This window comes from Manis javanica, chromosome 11, assembly GCF_040802235.1.
Source record: "Manis javanica isolate MJ-LG chromosome 11, MJ_LKY, whole genome shotgun sequence".
Classification (NCBI taxonomy): Eukaryota; Metazoa; Chordata; class Mammalia; order Pholidota; family Manidae; genus Manis; species Manis javanica.
Window position 1 is genome coordinate 95,888,331 of NC_133166.1, and position 21,634 is coordinate 95,909,964.

General features: G+C 40.1%; 1 protein-coding gene across 1 annotated transcript in view; it reads right to left on the minus strand.

The window, feature by feature from the left end:
• Positions 1-11,508: 11,508 nt before the first annotated feature.
• RPS6KC1 (ribosomal protein S6 kinase C1) overlaps positions 11,509-21,634 on the minus strand; it is a 388,511-nt gene continuing 378,385 nt past the window's right edge. The window contains exon 21 of the transcript XR_012122859.1: positions 11,509-15,676. The gene's annotated coding sequence lies outside the window, so the exon portion shown is untranslated. The remainder of the gene's footprint in view (positions 15,677-21,634) is intronic.

A 21,634-nucleotide genomic window follows, 5' to 3' on the forward strand; every position in this document is an offset into this window, starting at 1 on the left:
CCTTCTACTACCACTTCCCCCACCACATGACTCATCCAGAATGCAGCTACTCTTAAACTGCAGGAACCAGCTCAGAACAGCACTCTACCCCCCTGCCACATGCCCAGCTGGGCTCCGCCAGGGGGGCTGCCGAAGGAACTGGCCGCAGAAGGAACTGGCCCAAGCGAACCGCAGTTCTCGCCCAGCATTCCAAGGACATACATGCTTTAAAATACAGGGACACGCGTTTCAGGAATTGTTTACAGCCACTTTATAAAGAGGGAGACAGAGTGTACCCGCAAGAAAGATAGTAAGCACAGGAACACTCAGAAACATGGAAAAGGACATTTCTCTACCGGTGACAGTGCCTGTTACATGACATTCACACATCACAAGTGCTCTTCAGCCGCTTGTAAGTCATGAAAGGTGAGTGAGAACACTTACCTTCTTTGTAGAAAGGGAAAAGGAGGTGGAGAATCCTTCACACAAACATCCACTTTGACTTTTCATGTCTCAGTTCGAAGCCTCGCAGTGGATAACCGCAGCCACTCCTGGGTCACAACCCCAAACGGGCAGCCACTGTGTGGGAGAAACAGCAGATGGGCCCCAGTGCATGGAGCACAACTAGGAAGCCCGGCCTTCAGCCCCCTCGGCTGGGTGCTTGCAAAAACGTACGTGAAGTTTTAGTTGGAGGTCTGTCTGCTCCTCCCACACCTCCTCTGGGCACGTGGTGGTCACCTGTCTCTCCAGCTCTGGGGCTCATCTGGGACCACCTCCTCCCAGGCAAGCCCCCGCTCTTGCCTCAGGTGCCTCACTAAAGCCTTCCTGCACCACCCTGGGTCTGCCAGTGTAATAATCTACCTACCTGCTGCTGATAGGTCAATCCATCCCCTTGCCAGATTACAGGGGCATGTTGTTCCAGGTGGTGATATTTTAACAAAGACCTTCAGTGCCTCATTACCATTAGGCTGAGGTAAAGGAGAGGTGGATGAGGAAGGCCATCTCAGTTCCTCCACAAATGATACAGCTTCTGACCCCACCCTAGAACGAGCCCAACCCTGTTTCTGCCCCACCACGTCTCACTGAGTTGGCACACTGTTTCCTAGATCTTTCGCTTCACTTCTGATTAGCAAGTCCTGAAAATTCTGTGAAGGTGAGGTCCCATTCCAGCCAGAGAACGTGAGGTCCCATTCCAGCCAGCCAGAGCCTGAGCTCTCGGAGCCTCCCTCTCTGGACGACACTCCTCTCCCCAGCGGCTAAAACAAAGACCACCTGCTGCTACCTTTTCAGATCCTGTTTGAAGCGAGATGTTTGTCAGGTGCCCTGGAGAGCAATCGATTCTCTCTCTCACTGCACTTCTACAGCACGCATAGTCCTGCCGTCTTGAGCCTCCCATCCTAGCCAGCGGGGCAAAGCACAGGCCCCGTCCGCAGAGAGCAACAGGCTTTCCTAAAAGGGGCGGCTTCCTGCACTAGGAGCAGAACCATTGTCTGTCGCCCAAGCACAGCGAGCCTGTTGAGTGAATGGATGGCCAGGCCTTGGGAACAGACTCCTGTTCACCCCACAACAGCGTCAAGAGGGAAGCAAGAAAAGACTGGCCTCCGAGAGCCCCTTCTAGCAAATCAAACGTGCACTAATGTGGTCTCTTCTGCCCACATTGCTTTGAATTCCCTCTGAGTGGAATTCACTGTATGTATTGCCATTTTGAACCACTTTCAACTTCTGTAGGGGACAGAGGGGAGAAGGTTGAAGACAAGAGACCTGAATTTGTGTGCAAAAGGACATTAATGGGACTAGGAATGAAAGAGCGGCTTCTTAAAAAAATTAGAAACCACACTGAGAAGGGCTACAAAAAGAACCCCTTCTCCCTTCCGCCTGCCCTGGCCCATTCCAAGTCCACTGTCGCTCAGTTGCTGGGATTGTCACAAAACCCTTCTTACTAACTGCAGTCCCTGCGCTGGGTTATGTCTGGCTCCACTCTGCCCTTCACAGCATTTGCAGAGCCCTTATCCTGGAAGTAAATGCAACCCTGTCGCTTCCTTGTTGAGACCCCTCGCCAAGCCCTCTGCCTGCACAAACAGAAGCTGAGTGTCTCCATCTGGCTCTAACTCAACTCCTTCTCCCACTTCATGTGCAGAAAATTCCCAGAAGATGTTCAGGTAGAAATGTCAGGGATGACTTACTGACTGGATAGAACTACCAGGCAGAAATTATCACTCAGCTAAAAGGTCTCAAATGCCTTAACTTAATATTTCCAGTAATTCTACCTATTTATCTTAGTTTTTCTGCATTGGGAGAAAAATGGGTAATTCCAGTGTCAGAGAGGCTATAAATGGTGAAGATAGAATTTGAACTTAGAATTTGAAACTGTGTATATATGTCTCCCTTTCCTGCCCTTTAAGGGCCAGGCTCACATCATGGTCATTTTGTAGTCTAAGCCCAAGGGGCCCGTATCTGGCACATGGCAGGACCTCAATAAATTACTGAATCAATGAGCAAGAGGAAAGGCATCCATGGGCTCCAGCTCCACCCCTGATGTTGTCTCTTACATCATCATCACAGAGTGGTAGGACCTGGGGCTCCAAGCGGTACCATCAGAATCTCCCAGTCCTACTGAACAGACAGGTTCACCCAAATGTACCCAGACATCACCTTTCTTTGTCTACCTGTGAAGGCCCAGCCAGTGACACCTGCCCATTGGCCCTCTCTCATCTGACCATCTCGAGTCCTGTGTCTGCATCTCAGAGCCTTATTCATCCCTTAGGTAAAAAAAAAAAAATTAAGCCAAATTACACTGGACAGCTCATGTATTAAGTTTCTCCAAAGTCTTAATAAATTTCACAAATATTTAACAAGCAAATTAATTTCTGTAAAGATCTGTACATATTTGATTAATGTGAACCAATTTAACAAATCCTGTCCTGTTTTAATAAATGCTGGATTAAGGTTAGACTTCCTACAAAGAGTATATACATAAAGAAAATATTTGTTATGTGTGCATATATACTGTACCTGCCTTTTCAAAGATCAAGAAAAGATTATCGTCGCCAGAAGGACTTTAAGCCACTGTGCTGCGTGCATGTTTGTTAAGGAGAGAAAAGAGTGAACTAAGACACATTCGGTCAAGCCAATGATGACTTCATGGACAAGCAGGGGTGTCAGAGGACGCACCAAAAGCTCTGACTACATGAAACTTCTAGAATAGAGTTGGCACCAGGGTGAGAGAAGATCTAGAGATCTACACTCTATTTTCATAAATAGTAAGTGCCCTGACCTCATTCTTTGCCCCTTCATTGCTTCCTACTTTTTCGAACCAACAAAATCCTACCCATCCTTCTTCAAGACTCAGCTCAGACTTCCACTCCTGTATGCAACCTTCCTCTGCCTCATCTCCACCTCCAGGCAGAGTTGGCACTTGCTTCCTAGACTCTGATAGCATCCAACAATTTCTACAGGACAGCACTTATCCTATTGTAGTTAGCAGTGTGTGGGTCTGTCTCCCTCACTGCACTGAGTTCCTTCACAGTACCATCATCAGCAACCTGCATTCTTTCCACAAATATCTGTTGAACAATAGTATGTACAGGGGATATGCTAGATAATGACAATGCAACAGAAAGAAAATGATAGGCAGTTGGTTCTTGCCTTCACGTTGCTTACAATCTGGCTGCGAAGAGCAGACTTTGTTGATGTCCCACCCATACCCTTCCAGCATTTATCCCCACAGAAAGTAGGACGGGTCGGGGGAAGCGGGGAGAACACTCTTAACATATGAAGGACTAGCAGGAGTGGCGGAGAATTAATTTCCCCACAAGCCATCTTCAACCAATGATGGATGGACAGTTTGTAGATAAATACCCCAGCTTCCTTGATTCTTCAGTGGGGTGATAGTGTGGCATGTTCTATACTGTTCCTTAGCGGTCCTGGTAAGATTAAGCTCCAGATGCCCACAGTAGCAACTGGCTTGAAAACACTCCCTTTATGGAACTCCTTACCTTTCCTATCTCACATTCCTCATTGGCTACCAGATTTTCCTGGGATCATCTCCCAAATAAACTATTTACAGTTGAATCCTTTCTTCAGGGTGTGCTTCTGGGGAAACTCAAACTGAGACACTGGAAAACAAACAATTAAGAAGGTGATCCCCACCTCCTGGTATTTACACTCGTGTGTAATCTGCCTCTCTTTAATGTGGGCTTATGGGCTGAATTTACTGACTTGTTTCCAGTGAAGAGAATACAGTACATGTGATGGGATGTCACCTCTGAGATTAGGCTATAAAAAGACAGTGGCTTCCATTTTGGGTGTTCTCTCTCATTTCTCTAGGGGAAGACAGCTACCATTCTGTGAAGCGGCCCTGGGGAGAGGGCCAGGTATCAAGGAACTCGGGGGTGTCAGCAGCCACTAAATGAACTTGGAAGCAAATCTTGTGAGGCCTGCCAATCAGCCAGTGAGTGAGCTTGGAAGCAGAACCTTCCCCATTCAAGCCTTGAGAGGACGGCAGCTCGAGCCGACACCTTGACTGAAACCTCGTGGAAAATGCGGAGCCAGAACCACCTGGTTAGGCAGAACCAGGATTCTGCACCTGTGGGAGATAATAAATGTTTGTGGTTTTTCATCTGTTAAGTTTTGGGTAATCTATTATGCAGCAATATGTAACTAATACAAGTGTTAGGGTAGAATTCTAGGATGATGCAGTGATAGAATTATATCATGGGCTGTTTTCCTCCTTTTATTAATTCTTTACATGAGAAAATTAAGTCAGAGTAAAAGAAAATCTTGTCATATTACTGAAAATAAAGATGTGGGGGTCTCACCTACATATCTGAAAATGTGGATTCCTAGAAGCCAGGCTCTGAAGAATGGGGGTTGGAGGAGAAAAGATTGCCACTGGCCTGTTCTGCCTACACCTGAAAGAGATCCTTCTTCCGTATCAGCTTTTCAAAGCCCCTGCCCACAGTCTTACCATACCTAAGTAAAGCTTTAGACTCTGCCAGGAAAGCAGCTACAGAAAAAGAGATTATACAATGCAAAGGAGAAGTGCCCAAAGGCACCCACCTTTTTTTGTGGGGCTTTGTTTACATCCAGTAATTCCACAGCTGCCTTCTCACTCAGAAGTCATTCTTCATGCTTAGCAGTATAACCACTGTGGACACAGTTGCTGCAGAGATGGTGATAGGGGCCAGAAGAAGTTGCTATAACTGCTCTTAACTGGGTCTTCTCTGGGCCTTATGCTTTTCTAACAGCTTCCAACTTAGCTCAAAAAAGATTTTTTGAAAGACGCAAACTACCAAAACTCATTCAAGAAGAAATGGAGCTCCCAAACATGACTAATGGGGATGCAAAAGATACAACCTCTTTGAAAAACATTTTGGCAGTTTTTTTACAAAATTAAATATACACTTACTATATGACCAATCAAATATAAAACTTTATTCACACAATGACCTGTAACATGAATTTTCATGGCATTTTTATTCATTATGTCTAAAATCTGGGTTGAGGGAAGGGATGTTCATCAACTGGTAAACAGGTAAACAAATTGTGCTATATCCATAAAAAAGAATATACTCAGCTATAAAAAGGAACAAACTATTGATGCATGCAACAGCATGGATGAACCTCAAAAGGATTATGCTACATGAGATATCAGACAACAAAAAGTACAGGATATAAATAATTTCATTTTTATGAAGTTCTAGAAAAGACAAAACCAGAGAGACAGAAAATAGGTCAGTGATTGCCAAGGTTTAAAATAAAGGAGAAGAATTAACTACAGATTGGCAAAGGGGAACTTTCTTCAGTGATGGAAATATTCTATATTATCATTATGGTAATGATTATTCAATTGTACATATTTGAATTGTATACTTGAAAACAATAAATTTTATTGCATGCAAATTTTGCCTCAGTGAAACTTATTTTTTAAAATAGCAGTTTTCTATTTTTTAAAGATTGGGACAATCTTTATTGGAGTTTTTTTAATCACAAAAATTACAACTCAGTGGACTGGGTGAACAGCAGAATGCATATTCATGAAAATCGACTTGTGATTTAAAAGATTGTCTGGATAAATTCTCCCAAAATACAGGATGAAAAAATAGAGCATTGGGACTTAAGAAAAAAATAGTAGGAGTCATGGAGGATAGAGCCAAGAGAACCAATTTCAATACAAAAAGATGTCCAAAAGAAAAGAAAGTAGTGGATGAGAGAGAACTAATAACCAGAGAAGTAACAGAAGAAAAGTTCTTCACACTGAAGGAAGACCTAATCCTTCACATTGAAAAGGTTTGCCAAATACCAGGAGTAAGAAAAAGATCAAAAGTAAACATGTTCTGCCAAATGTTTTGCCAAACATGTTCTGCCCAATTCCAAGACTGTCATTGAATTCTCGTAAGGAACACTAAAAAAGAAAAAGTAGAAAGATGTTTTATATATAATTCTTAAAAGGTTTGCCATGGAATTCTCTGTCCAGCGTAGTAATTATTTCTCCTGAACACAGAAGACAGGGATTTTTTGACATGCAAGTATTCAGAAAGCCCATGATTAGGTCTCTTTATAAAAAAAGTACTCATGAAAATTTAAGATAAATCAAAAATGAATTCCAATGAACCCTCATGAAAGAAGAGGACATAATACACATGAATTAATTGTGATCAATGAAACCAATAATATGTATAATTACTTTTAAATAAGTATTGATGTTACAACTATGAAAAAATATGGTTTAAAAAGAGGATATGATGCAAAGTAAAAAGTATCAGTCTGATAATAAAAATTCTTATTTTCTGAGATTCAAGAAGAGATGGAAAGAAAGAAAAACTGGATTAAATTAATTTTGTCTAAGAAGATAATTTTCATTCATGAAATTAGTAAAAAAAACATGTAAAATGTTTATTAAAAATGTAATGATTTTCGGTAGTAGAATATAATTAAGGTGTTAAAATTCTAAGTCACTTTGTGCAGGGATGGAGAGAAACAACAACAAGAGGTATCATTCAAGCAAAAGGCAGGGTAAAGAAAATGGAAGGACACTAAGGCACATAAATAAACAGAACAGGAACAATAAAAGGAGGACAGGAGCAATCGCAGGCACAGCACTTATCCCAAAAGAAGAGAAGCCACTGGGTTAAATTTCTCTATTAAAAGACAAAGACTCTCAAGTTACCTTGAAAAAATAAAAGCCAAAGCGAAAAATAAGACTTTTATGAGATTTACTTAAAATGACACAAAAACAAAGCATTGAAGATAAAGAGATGGGACTGGGGTTGTCCATTTTAAATTGTTTCCTGTACTTCACACATAGACATGATAGATTTTTAATTGAGTTTTTAAAAGTTGGAGTTACACATCAGAATGATTAAGCATTTCCATGGGGAAAAGCAGAATAAAAACCACAAAGGCAGAGAAAAAAAACTACCAAACTGAAGTAAAACAAAATTTAGCAAGTAAAGAGGAGAATCGAAAAAAGAGAAGGGAAAAAAAAACAGGAAAAACAAATGGCAAACAGAAAAATAAAACAAGATGGTAGATACAATCCATAATTTGTATATAATTATAATAAATTTAAATAGATTAAGTGAGCCTGTTAAAAGACAGTGGCCTCAGATTGGATTACAAACATCAGCAAAAACAACGAAGTCCAGCTACAGCATAAAGATCTACACCCAAAATAAAATAACATGCTTGACAAAAGAGTGAATGAAGATATTCTAGATAAATACTAAGCAAAATAAAGCTGATTTTGCATTAATGTCATCACGTGCAATGGAATTTTAGGTAAAAAGCCTTAATAGGACTAATAAGGAACACTAACATATTAAGAGGGGAGAGAAAGAAAACATCAATTAGATATAGGTATAGATTCCCAAGTAAAGGGCCCAAGACTCATGAAACTGGTCCTGGTTCATACACTTTGAAAATTTGTATTTGGGTATGACAGTTTGATGCAGTGTCTATTTTACATAATGGTTTCAAAGAATTAACAACATGTAACTCATACTTTCTGACCACAGTGCAATAGGAATCCAACAATAAAAAAATTCTTCTCAAAAACCAAACATTTCGAAACTAAAAATCACATACCCACATAACTCCCAAGTTAAAGAGGAATTACAAAGGATTTTGAATAAGAGAATTTTTACTTACAGAAATTCAAAGACACAGCATAGTACTTAGTGTAAAATCTATACCTTTAAATGCATTTATCAAAAATTAACAAGATTAGAAATAAGTGAGTTAAAGCAAATAACTGGACTTGAAAATGGGTGGAGGATATGAGCAGACAGTTCTCCAAAGAAATTCAGATGGCCAACCGGCACATGAAAAGATGCTCCACATCGTTAATTATCAGGGAAATGCAAATTAAAACCACAATGAGATATCACCTCACACCAGTTAGGATGGCTAACATAGAAAAGATTAGGAATAACAAATGCTGGCAAGAATGAGGAGAAAGGGGAACCCTCCTACACTGCAGGTGGGTATGTAAATTAGTTCAGCCATTGTGGAAAGCAGTATGGAGGTTCCTCAAAAAACTAAAAATAGAAATACATTTGACCCAGGAAATCCACTCCTAGGAATTTACCCTAAGAATGCAGCATTCCAGTTTGAAAAAGACATATACACCCCTATGTTTATCACAGAACTATTTACAATAGCCAAGAAATGGAAGAATGGATAAAGAAGATGTGGTACATATACACTATGGAATACTAGTCGGCCATAAGAAAGAAACAAATTGTACCATTTGCAACAACATGGATGGAGCTAGAGGGTATTATGCTCAGTGAAATAAGTCAGGCAGAGAAAGACAAATACCAAATGATTTCCCTCATTTCTGGAGTATAACAATGAAGCAAAGCTGAAGGAACAAAACAGCAGCAGACTCACAGACTCCAAGAAGGGACTAGTGGTTACCAAAGGGGAGGAGTAGGGGAGGATGGGGCGGGTTGGGAGAAAGGGATTGTGGGGTATCATGATTGGTGCACATGGTGTGTGTGGGGTCAAGGGGAAGACAGTGTAGCTCAGAGAAGACAAATAGGGACTCTGTGGCATCTTACTACACTGAAGGACAGTGACTGCAATGGGGTATGGAGGGGACTTGATAATAAGGGTGAATGTAATAACCAGATTGTTTTTCTTGTGAAATCTTCTTAAGAGTGTATATAAATGATACCTTAATAAATAAATAAATAAATAAATGAGTTAAGCACTTATTCAGAAAAGTAGTAAGAATAAATAAGAAAAAAGAATATAATTCTTTTTGTATATAATTATATACCAGGAGTAAGAAAAAAAGAGAGAAGGTAAAAATAAACAATATTAAGAATGAAAGGGGAACTCTACAAATACTGTAGCTATTTTTAAATTATATGAATAACATTGCACAATAGATTGCAAGAATAATTTTCTAGAACAATATAAATTATCAAATATATAATACAAATCATCAAAATTCAAGGTGCAATGAAAGTCCTAAGTGAACCACAAATCTCTTTTAAAAAATGCATTGGTAATCAAAATATTTTCCCACTCCTGCTTTCATCCCTAAATGGACATCAAAACCAGCTGGTTTTTGGAGTAAGTTTTATTATGTCATCAGGCATGGAAGATTTTACACAGTTTATTTAAAGAAAAATATAATCAGAGTATTTCCCATCATTGCATTATATGTGATTAGTATAGCCTTGACACACACACAAAAAATAGCCTAACAAAAAATATATATACGTAGACCTATCTTCTAGTGAACATAGAAAAGAAACCAAACATAAAATTTAGCAAGTTGAATCCTTTAGTATATAAAAATATGTTTTAAAGAGAAACTTATCCAAGAAATGAAAGGATAATTTAACATCAGACCCCAATTTAAAGGAGAAAAATACATATGATTATCTCAATACATATAGAATATGAATTTAATAATATTAAATACCATTCACCAAAGAATCTTAGCTACCTTAGAATAGAAAGGAATTTCCTTAACCTGATAAATCATACCCACCATAAAAGCTATTTTTTTACATAATATTGAATAGGAAAAGAGAGAGTAGGGATCCCCTTTTCCTGACTTTAATGTGAAAACATTCGAAATTTTACCATAAAATCTTATCATTAAATGTGACATGTGCTGTAATTCTGTGTGTATGCCTGTTATCAGATCAAGGACATTCCCTTCTGTTCCTCATTTGTAAGAGTCTTTATCCTGATACTGTGTCTTAAACAAAGCAATAAGAAAACAATGAAACAAAATTGTCATTATTTGCAAGTAAACTATCAGGACTGGTAGGAATATATCAAGAAACATAATCAAGAACATGTAATAAACACATAAACATCTATAGAATTCAAATACAAGTGATAACCAATTGAAAAATATAATAAAATACAAAATATAATTCACAACAGCTACAAAAATATAAAATACCTTAACAAAAGATCACTATTAAAATGAATCTAACAACATTTACAGAAAACGTCATTTAAAACCAAAAAAAACCTAATTAAATGAGATAGATTATGATCATGGAGAAAACTCAATACCATAAAATATGCTTCTAAGTTCAATGTAATTTCAATCAAAATCCCAACAAAAATATTCCTGGATATTAAAATACTGATTATAAAATTTACATGGAAGAGTAAATATCCAAAATATCCAATATACTTCAGAATATAGTATTGAATATAGAATGAGTATCTGTTCTATAAAACACTCAAATTCTTTACAAAGTTGTGATTTAATAAAAAATTGTGATATTGGCAGACAGCTAATACAATGAAACAAACTAGAAATATCAAAACAGAACCAATATATATGGTATCTTTATATCTTAATAACATAAAGAAGGCATAAAAATGAGTAGAAAAATATAACTGTTTAATAGACGAGCTTGAACAATGGGCTTTCCTTATTTAAAAAATTGAGACCAACCCACATCATATTCAAAAATACTCTAGTTAACTAAATACCTAGATATATAGGAATAAATCTCTGTAATTTTATAATAAAAGTAAAATAATGTCATTATGAATTCACTTTTTTAATTGAATAAGGCATCTATTTTGATTGGTAATTACTCATGTTATTATTGGTGTTTCATTTTTGTTGTTCAATATTTTAAATATTATCTTGGCCAACACTTCATATTCAGAATACATGAATAGCTCCTATAAATTAGTAAGAAATAAACAGCCCAGTAGAAAATGGGCAAAGGGTATGAACAGGCAATTAACAAATGAGAAAGTGGCCAATAGGTATATGAGAAGTGTTCTGCCCCAGTAACAATCAGGGAGATGCAGTCTTAACAAACAAAAACCAAAAAAAACAGTGAGATATGAGTTCCCATCCTTTAAACTGACAAAAATTTAAGAGTCTGACCACACCAATTGGTAAAAATATGGAAAAGTACAAACCTCATGCACTCCTTGCATATATTGATGCAATCACATTGAAGAGCAAGTAAAAAATCCTGTTACTCAGAAATCCCACTTCCCATTTCATGCACTAAAGAAACACACAAACACTCAATGAGACACTGGTTTTATTCATAAGAAAACAAAATTAGATATAATTCAAATGCCCAACATAGGGGAATGGATATAAAATGTGTGATATATTCATGCAATAGAATATTGTACATTAGTTAAAATGAATAAGTATATCTAATGTATTAACATGGGTAGAGCATATTCAAAAAACATAGACTGAGTCGGGGGGAGAGATCTTGAAATGTAATATACAGTATAAGATCTTTAACTTTTAAATGCACAAAACATTACTATGTGTAATTAATGAATACACATAATAAATACAGAAGTCTAGCCAGAATGCACACCAAATTCAGGGTAATTGTTCCCTTTGAGAAGGCATAGAAGGGAGCTGAATTGGACTAGAGAGGGAAATGTAGAAGATTTAAACTTTATCTATGATGTTTTATTTCTTTAAAACAAATCTCTCACTGACTAGAAGAAAATATTTGCATAAGACATATCTGATAAAGAACTGTTTATACCCATAATATAGAAAGAACCCTTACAACTCAACAATAAGAAAACAACCAGATTAAAAAAATGGACAAAAGACCTAAACTGTCACCTTACCAAAGAAGATACACAACACAGATGGCAAATAAGCTTAGCCAAAGATGTTCAACATCTTATAATCTTAGGGAAACTGCAAATTATACATACTTTACCATATGATCCAGCACTCACACTCCTTGGCAGCTACGCAAATAAGCTGAAAACTTATGTCTACAGAAAAACCCACACATGGATGTTTATAGCAACATTATTCATAATTGTCAAAAGTTGGAAGTAAGATGGCCTTCAGTAGAGAATGGATAAACTGTAGCACACCCAGACAATGGAGTACTACTCAGTGCTATCATCAAATAAAAATTATTACTGACTAGGAGAAAATATTATCATCCCTTAAAACTTATTACTAAGTGAAGGAAGCAAATCTGAAAAAAACTGTATACATCTGATTCCAACTATATGACATTCTGTGAAAGGCAAAACAATGGAGATGTAAAGAGATCAATTGTTAGCAGGGATTAGGGCGGTGGAAGGCATGCATAAGCAGAGCACAGAGCATTTGCCAAGCAGTGAAATTTTGTGTGATAACTATAATCATAGATACATGTCACTACACATTGGCCCAAACCCACAGAATATTCAATACCAAGATGAACCTTAATGTAGATTATGGACTTGGGGTGTGCCAGTGTTGGTTCATTAATTGTAGCAAATGGACCACTCTGGTGCAGGCTGTTGGTACTTAGGGAGGCTGGTGGGAGAGCGGGTAAGACAGGAACTCTACTTTCTACTCAATTTTGCCTAAAACTGCTCTCAAAAAGAAAGTCTGTTTTTCTTAATCTGATCATATGCATGAAAAATATTAACCCTTTTTCACTTGGGGTGATGAGTATCTAGATTTTATTACATTACTATTTGCAGTTGTCTTAATGTTTGTCTATTTTCAATTTTCAAGTAAAGCGTTTTAAGTAAAAAATGATTAGTAATATTTATCAACAACAGTAACTTACAGAAAATAAAGATGAATATTTTACAGTGATAAAAGGTACAATTTATAAAAAACATAAAAGCATCATAAACATTCACACTTCCAAAAAACCAGAGTGATTGATCAAGTAAAGGAAACACTAAGAAAACCTCGGTAATAGTAGAGATTTTCACTTGTCTTTTAAAAAAATCAGCAGGTGAAACAGATAAAAAATACGTAAGGATGAACAGACATGAGGAAACCATTACAGACCTGGTTTAATAAATATATTTTGAACTTCATAATAGAAAGCATATTGCATATTTTGAATCACAAATTTGAAATTACTTTCAAATATCCTTAGAACTTTTTTAAATTGATTATCTATTAGACCACAAATAAAACTTGAAATATCTAGAAAATAGGAATATGAAAAGCCTGGTGTACTGACATTAGATCACATTAGGAAGCAATCAGGCTGCCAGGGAAGGGCCCCCTTGCCACACTCAGTTCCACGAAGTCCCTTAGCACGACCCTAGGACCTTACCTCAGGGTTGATGTGTTAACCGCTGCTCTTATAGGGTTACCCAAGACGCGTGAAGCAATCGTGTCCCTCTTTGGAAATTCCCTTTCTTAGGAGGAGCAAGGGACTGAATTGAATGGAGAAAAGCCACAAGTTGGACTCTTCTTGACTTTATTTAAATTAAGTCCCAAATCATAGCCTCTAAATCCTCTTTTAGAACCTACAGCAATCATGCTCTGTAAATCCTCTGCTGTTAAATTTCCCTTCAGATCAGCTGGACTTTTGGAGTGAAAGAGCCAAATGGGAAGAGAAGACAAGGGTGACCGTTAAGAAGGGAGAGGAAAGTAAGGGCCTGGTGAATCCCAGACACCAAAGGGAAGTCCTGCCAGCAAAGCCCACGCCTCAGGCTTCCGAGATGAAATTTTTCTCCGGCTAATTTAACATATGTGAGCTGGGTTTGCACACCAGTATGAGCAGTACCTGTCAGGTTGCCGTCCATAAAACCCAGAACAGACTAGGTCTGCATCCACCCATAAAGCTGAGTTGGAAGTAAATGGGAAGATTTATAAAGGGAGGTGCCATTCCTCTGCTGCGCTGCTTTAAAGATGGCGAAATAAATGAGTTAAACTGTTCATTCAGTGTTTCATGAAGCACATCTAATGTGCAGTTTTGTGACCTGACATGACTTTAACTCTTCAGTAAATCAAAAAAGCTTAACAAACATTACGATGGGAAAGATTACCTGTGTGGGGCAGATGTGATCTTTCATCCATTATAGGTTAGGAAACCAGGGGCTCCAGAAGAAGGTAGCCAGTGTGTCACCCGACCAAAGAGGGGGTGCAAGAAGGGGCCGAGCCCCAGCCAGGAACCTTACAGTGAATATGGAACTTTCTGATCTTCCTAAAAGAGCGCTTGATTTACAACAGGGAAACTTCCAGAAAGTAAGTCCTGCCCATTTGCTGGGTGTTTTGTGAGGGCCTCTCTTTCAGCTCCTGACACCCCTCAAAGCAGAACAGCCACACCCCCAACAACAGCCATTGTGCTCCACAGATACAAGGCACAGTTACGGGGCACAAGTTCCTCCTCGGGGAAACAGTAGAAGTGTTGGCTGGGACACTGCAATCAGCTCGGAATACGCCATCTGGGAGAAGATGCCCCCACGCATACAGTTCCAAGAGATTGACGTGGGAGACCCCACGTTATCAGATCTTCCCATCTGAAGAGGGCACGTGAGTAGGAGGGCAACAGCCTATGGCCACACCCTCCTTTCTCCCTCATAGATATCCAAGCCAGTGCTCGAGGCCAGAGACGGCCATTTACCCATGAAATACTTGCACCCTCCACACCCTAGCGCTGGGAAGGCGTAGTAATCATTCAGTCCTGCGGATTCAAACAGTGGCCTGTGGAACCCTGGTCCTTCCTGTCCAGCGGGCCCTGAGGACTCCCTGAGGGACTGAAGGAGAGGCGGAAGAGGGTGCGCCAGTGGACTCCTCCCCGATTGCAGCAGAGCTGTGTGCTGGCATATATTCTACCCACTGAGGTTTCACATAAGATACCTGGCTAAAAGAAAGGCTGCCTCTACGTATTTTACAGATAAACTGAGGTTCAGAGAACAGCAGGGCACAGCACAACCAAGCTGCAGGAGTTTCAGCACTCCAGAAGTTCAAGGGAAGAAAAAAGATGATATGCAAAGGGGGTCCTAAAGCCCCTCTTAGCTAATACGCCTTTGAGAGGGAAGATGAACAAAGAAAAGTTGAGATGCTGGATCCTCAAGGTAGAAAGGTGACTGTATTTGAAAACCTGTAGCAAAGATTGTGAGTGGTGAAAGAGGTCCCCGGGCAGAAATCCTCTCCAACTCAAAGGCATCACATGCCTGCCTCGAAGGCCCCTACAGTACGGAGGTAAGAAGTTCACCCAGGATGACATGAACCTGTGCTGCCCCAAGGTGCCTAGTGGACAAAATGGCCAGCCGGATACCCTTCCCCCATCACCTCCTCTCCAGCACACGTGTCCAGAATCAATGTCAGAACATACCGACTCTTCCTCACAGCTTCCAGGGGCTCCAGGGACAGGAGGCATTCTTGGGGTTGAGGCTTAGAGGCCTCGGCTGTTTCTCAGAGCACAGAAAGCAACTTTCTCCTGTATTCAGGGATTTGCCTTGACTGTGTTAAAACAGGGAAAATGGGGAAAGAAAGAAATGCGTATTAGAATTTATACTGAATTTTGTCCTGATATCTAATCAAAATGACCTTTTTCTTAAATTTTCAGTTTTCAAAGGTATTAGCGTCAGTTATTATTTGTCTGGGGAGTCCATAATAGTTCCATTTTATTAGATTCAAATTTTCTATTTAGACAACAGGGCCTAAGAGCCTCTTCAGAACAAGCAAATAATATGCATTTTTCAAAGTAATTTGCAGACACAAATACATATATGCTCGCTCCGCTCAGATTACCAAAAAGGCAAAATGGCCAAGAAGATGATGATGCTGTTTAATAATTTCAAAACTAAATATTTCTGCACCTAAACAGAAATACCTCCCTCATCCTGGAAAAGTCCCCTTCAGCCTCCTTGATAAATTATACTTCATTTCACCACCTTCCATACACTGTCTCTGATGGCTTTGAAAAAGCAACTGGGAGACCATCATCTTTAAACCTGCATGTACTATTTTCAGGAATAGATTTTCCCTGTCCCTTTCCCACCCCCATAATCAACCACATGAAATATCCTCATGTCTACTCGGAGAAACCACCTTCAGAGAGGGATTAGAGCACCTGCTTACCACCAGCTCGGGTCCCTTCTGCTGGCTGTCTCCAAGCTCAGCTCTGTTGGGGACTGGGCCCCGGGCCAAGGAGAGTCCTGCTAATGGCTGGCATCCGCCGGGAACCCATAGGCAGACCGGTGGGAGCAGTTGTTCCAATTACCCTGAGCCCAGGAACTGTTAGGCTAAAATTAGTCAGGAGCCTGAGGATAGACTGCTTGCAAGGCGAATAGGAATAGGAGAGGGAGTCAGGAGAACAGCCTGGAAGAGCAACTTTGGAGGAGCAGCCTGAGTCTGTCCTGACTCTAAAGAAGGGAGTGGAAAGTGCTGGGTTCTTAGACAGGGGGTGGAGGCCAGCGGCCTCTGAACCTCAGGACACACCTGGGGCCAATTACTCCCTCATTCTCCACTCAGGCAGAGCCAGTTCTATTGCCTTCCCTCCAAGATGCCCTTCCCACTCCCTCCTGCTAAACCCTGTCTAAATTCTCTATGAAAATTTCCCTACATTAATCCTCATCAGTTTGGGAAGATCTCAGTCTTTTTAGATCACAGTCTAAAATGGTTAAGTGCATGTATAAATCCAACGTGGACTGGGCACGTCTCCTAGACTGTTGGACTTGGGGGTGGGATGTATCTTTAAGGGCTTAGTACTTGTCCTTTTCCTTCCACCACTGATCATTGGGGTTGTTTTCCTCTTAGGAATTTGCTTAAACAAAACTGGCTATCCTAACCATGTGTCCCTTACTTTTAACAGACCAACCAACCGGGAACTGGAGCTGGGGGCCAATTTGCAGAGACTTCAGCGGACAGTCACCACTACCACACAGTGCTCGGGAGTACATCTTCCAATCCATGCCACCCCTTCTCATAGGCAGGAAAGGATGAGGGGAAGCGACTTTGTAGCTTCTGTGGTTTAGTGTGGTCAGTGTTATGGTTAATGTAAAACCCAATGGCCCTTGGCCACTCTTCAGTGACAGGGGATTTTGCACGAAGTGCTGGTCTGTCATCAGTGAGCGAAAGGTGAGGTCTAACACATGAGGTACTGGCCTGACTTTGAGCAACACAGAAAGCCTAGTTAGCACTGGCTGTTGTCACTAGTAGATTGATTAATGTCACACGGAGGTGAGGGAGGCTGGCTCTCACCTTTAACTGTAAGATTGCCCAATATCTCTTGTTCTGTGAACGAGGGTAATTTTCCTGGTTACAAAGGCAGAGCAGATGCTCCAGCCTAGACACTTGAAACGCAGATGCCAAACTCTTGACACATTTTCCAAAACAGAGCTCACTGGGAAAGGTGTCCAGAATGCCACGCTAATATTTGAAGGAGATAACATTCAAGAGGATGTAAAAATTCCAAAATATTTTCTAAGAAAGCTATCACAGGACTTTAGAGTCAGATCTTGGCATGGGTCCATAAAACTACTTCTAGTTAAATATACTTATATATTAATATATAAATATAAGAAGGTATAAAGGACATCTGTACCTTCTTATAAAGCCCTTCTGTTTTCTCCATTAGGAGAAAGTACTTCCCGAGGGAAGGAGTCATATTTATTTCTTCTATTGTCACCCTGCTACATGCGTGCCCCAAGGCCCCAAACCCAGAGTACCCGATAGAGGGGTGCACCAAACAGGCTGTTGACATTTGATGGGGGCTTTCCAGCTCTTGAGCTCAGTACAGCTAAGACATGCATACACAGAACCAAATGCCCTACAAACTAATTGCAGATAAGGACAACCATTGACAAACATCAAACACTGTTAATTTTCCAAAGCCTCCTAAGCCCCATCAGACGGCCGGCAGAGTCACAATGGCTACTTAATGATGTGACTCTTCTGGGTGCTTTCATATTAACATGGTCCAATGTAATGTCACCCTGGGAAGAATAAAGGTTAATATATTCTATTAGTCTCAATTGTCATAAGATTTTTACCTAACAATATGGTTCATTAAATGCTGAATCTAACAATTATGTTCACCATAATAGAAATTATTCAGACAGATATGATCTGAATAGTTGTGATTTATTAATTCAGACACAAATTTAATTAGGAATTGATTTCGATTGTGTCTCTCCCTGAACAATAAGTTTTCTGGAAAAGCAACCTGGAAAAAAATAACAACTAAGAAATATCAGGTAACAATAAAGGAACAACCACTCCACTTTCAGAAATGCTATTACGCCTTCCCCCAAAAACAATAACAGCTTGAAGAGGTGGCTGCTTGCTTTCCCTCCATTTGAAACACTGCTCCTGACCCTCAGGAGTGGCCCACACTAGATTTATATTCCAGTGGGTTGTACATCTGCAGCAGTGTAGACACCCTCCCTGAGCAGAGGGAATGTCAGAGCCCCAGGTCCCCCTGGATCCGTTGGAGACCCCATCTCCAGCTCCAGGTGTGACGGCCTATTGCTCTGGCTTCTGCCTCCTGCGCCCTGAGGAAATCCGGTGCTACCTCTCACCATCTCCACAAGTTTCTGGTATCTTGTACTTGAAACCACATTTTTCCATTCCTTCTTTGGTATCAAACACAAAAGATTATCCATAACCCAAAAAAAAATTAAGAGAGAGAAATAGAAAGAAGAATGCTTTGTTTTTAAAAGGGAAAAATGGATTTTCCTCCCAGTAGTCCTTTTATCAATTGTCTACACCCATCTCCATTCCTACCCCAACTACATCTGATAGACCAGTAACAATTTTCCATTCAGGAAAAGGAAACATTTGGTAGTTTCGGGGTAAGAGGGTGAAAGCAGAAGGATGATTAGAAGGGGAGGAAGGAACTGGAGCATGTATCTTCCGTCTCTTCATTCCGCCTTCTGCTGTCCTCGGGCCGGCTGGCTTCCCTCCTACTGGTTATGGCGCCTTGGATTATCAAAGATCATTAACTATATTCCTTTAACAAATTAATGATTACTATCAGAAGTAGACAATCGGGATTCTGGATTTAAATCTTTTTACATTCATACTGTGGTCCCTAAATAAAATTCTCCACTAAAAGACATTCAAGCTCCTTGGTAGAATAGCTGATTGTAGATCTGGGGCATAAAATATACAAAATGAGTCTAGAATAGCCAGTCATACCAGGCGACCAGCAAGACTACCAGGTCTTAAAAGTCCTCAGGATCCAACTTAAAAGGACTCCAACTGCAAAAAGTTGCAGACAACTTTACTGAAACACACCAAACACCTTATAAATCCATGATTTCCTCATGATACAAAACAATAACAACACCTCATTGATCACCTCTGGAGAATAAAAGAAAATTGACTTATTACTCTGAAAATTGTTACATCAAGGGACAGAATCAAGTTTCATCTGCCTCTTCTGAATGAAAGCTATCTCAAAGTAAACAAGTAGTTGATGGGGAGAAGAACATAAGTAATGAATCCAGGCAATAATCTTCAATGGTTACTGACATCACTAAAAGAAAGAGGACCAGACATTATGTGCCCCTGAGTGGATAAACAGAACAGCAGCTATGAAGTATCCTTTCAAAAATGTCAAACCTTGTTGCAGTGGACTGAATGCTTGTTCCCCTCAAAATTCGTATGTTGAAACCCTCATCCCCAATGTGACTATGTTTGGAGGTGGGGCCTTTGGGAGGGAGTTAGGCCATGAGGGTGCATTCCTCATGCATGGGATTAGTGCCCTTCTAAGAAGAGGTCAGAGAGCTAGCCAGTTCTTTCTGCCATTCAAGGACACAAGAGGTCAGCAGTCTGCAACTCACAAGAGGGCCTTCACCAGAATCTGGCTGTTCTAGCACACCAAACTCAGACATCCAGCCTCCAGAACTGTGAGAAATAAATCTCTGTTTATAAGCCACCTTGTCCACAGTACTTTTGTTACAGCAGCCTGAACTGACCCAGACACTAGTCAAGCCACTAGATCTAATTACCAGTTTATGGGACATGCTAGAGGCAGAGAACATGTTCACTGATATCACACAGACACACAACTAATAATGTGGAAGACTTTACAGGGAAAATCACCTGTTTTTCTTTTAATCAGTTAATTTCAAGGGTTTGGGATTTCCAAAACAAAAATAGCAATAAAAGGAGGAATGGGGAAACCAAAGATGAATAGAGACTTTCTCTGAGCCAATCACCAAAGGCAACATATGGACTTTGTTCGGATCCCCAACCTTTAAAAAACATATGAAATAATCCAAGAAATTTGACCACAGACTGGGACTTTGATGATCTTAAAGAATTGTTATTTTTAAGTGTGATAATAGTAATGTAGTTGTGTATGTGTGTGTTTTAATTAAGAAGTTTTGTCTTATACAGACATATACAGACTAAGATATTTACTGTCAACATGATATAGTGCAGGAACAGGACTGGGGTCAGGTCCCCAGGGGGTGTGAAGGCAGGGTCAGCTCCTGAAGTGAGGGCCCCCCTGATGTTGTACCCCAAATGGCTCACATGCCTCACTCCAGTCCTAGTCTGCATGTGATGTCTGGAGTTTCCTTCAGTCACCCAATGGTGGGGAGAGAATGGTAGGTGGAAATATAAATGAAACAAGATTTACAACTTCCATAAGAAGAAGTATAATTTTTAAAAATCCATAAAATTGGTTATGATATTTAAAAAAAAATTTTTTTTAAGCCAATAGTAACTTTTGAAATAACAACAGTAATTACTGTTTTCAGATTTGCTACACTCAGTACCAGACTGTGGGCCCTTTCACATCAGATCTTATTCAACATTGGTGAATTAACTCAAAAACAGGGATCCCATATCTCCATGAGCCAGGCCCCATGCTTGGAGCTGGAGATGCAGCCCTGGACAAGAGACGCTTACATCCTGGTAAAGAACAAAGGCAAAGACAAATGGACACAAAAGGGAGAGTCTGCTAAGGCAGCCCACAAGAGGGGAAGCATCTAAAGAAGGGGGGCCAGGGAAATTGATGCTACTTTGAGCCAAGATCCAAAGAAAGAGAAGGAGTCAGCCGTGTGAGGAGAGATGGGAGCTCCAGGCAGAGCCAGCAAAGGCCACAGATGTACAAAGGTCCTGAGTCAAGACAGACCTGGCACGTTTGAGAAAATAAGAGACAACTGGCAGTGCTAGCAACTAGTCACCAACGGGCAGAGAGGAGCAGAGAGGCTGACAAGACAGGCACGGGCCAGATCATTGAAGTCTTCAGGAGCATAACAATGTGTTTCTTTGCTCATTTGTTTTTAATCTTATACCACTATAATGTCAGAGTGTCTGGTGCATAATAAACTCAGTATATTACATATGCTTCTTATGGATTCTTAAATTTACATTGTTTAAAAATAAGACAACAGGCCCAAAATGGAGTTGCTTATGCTAAGCCCCATGTCACCAAACCAAGGCAACTTAATTACAGTTTGG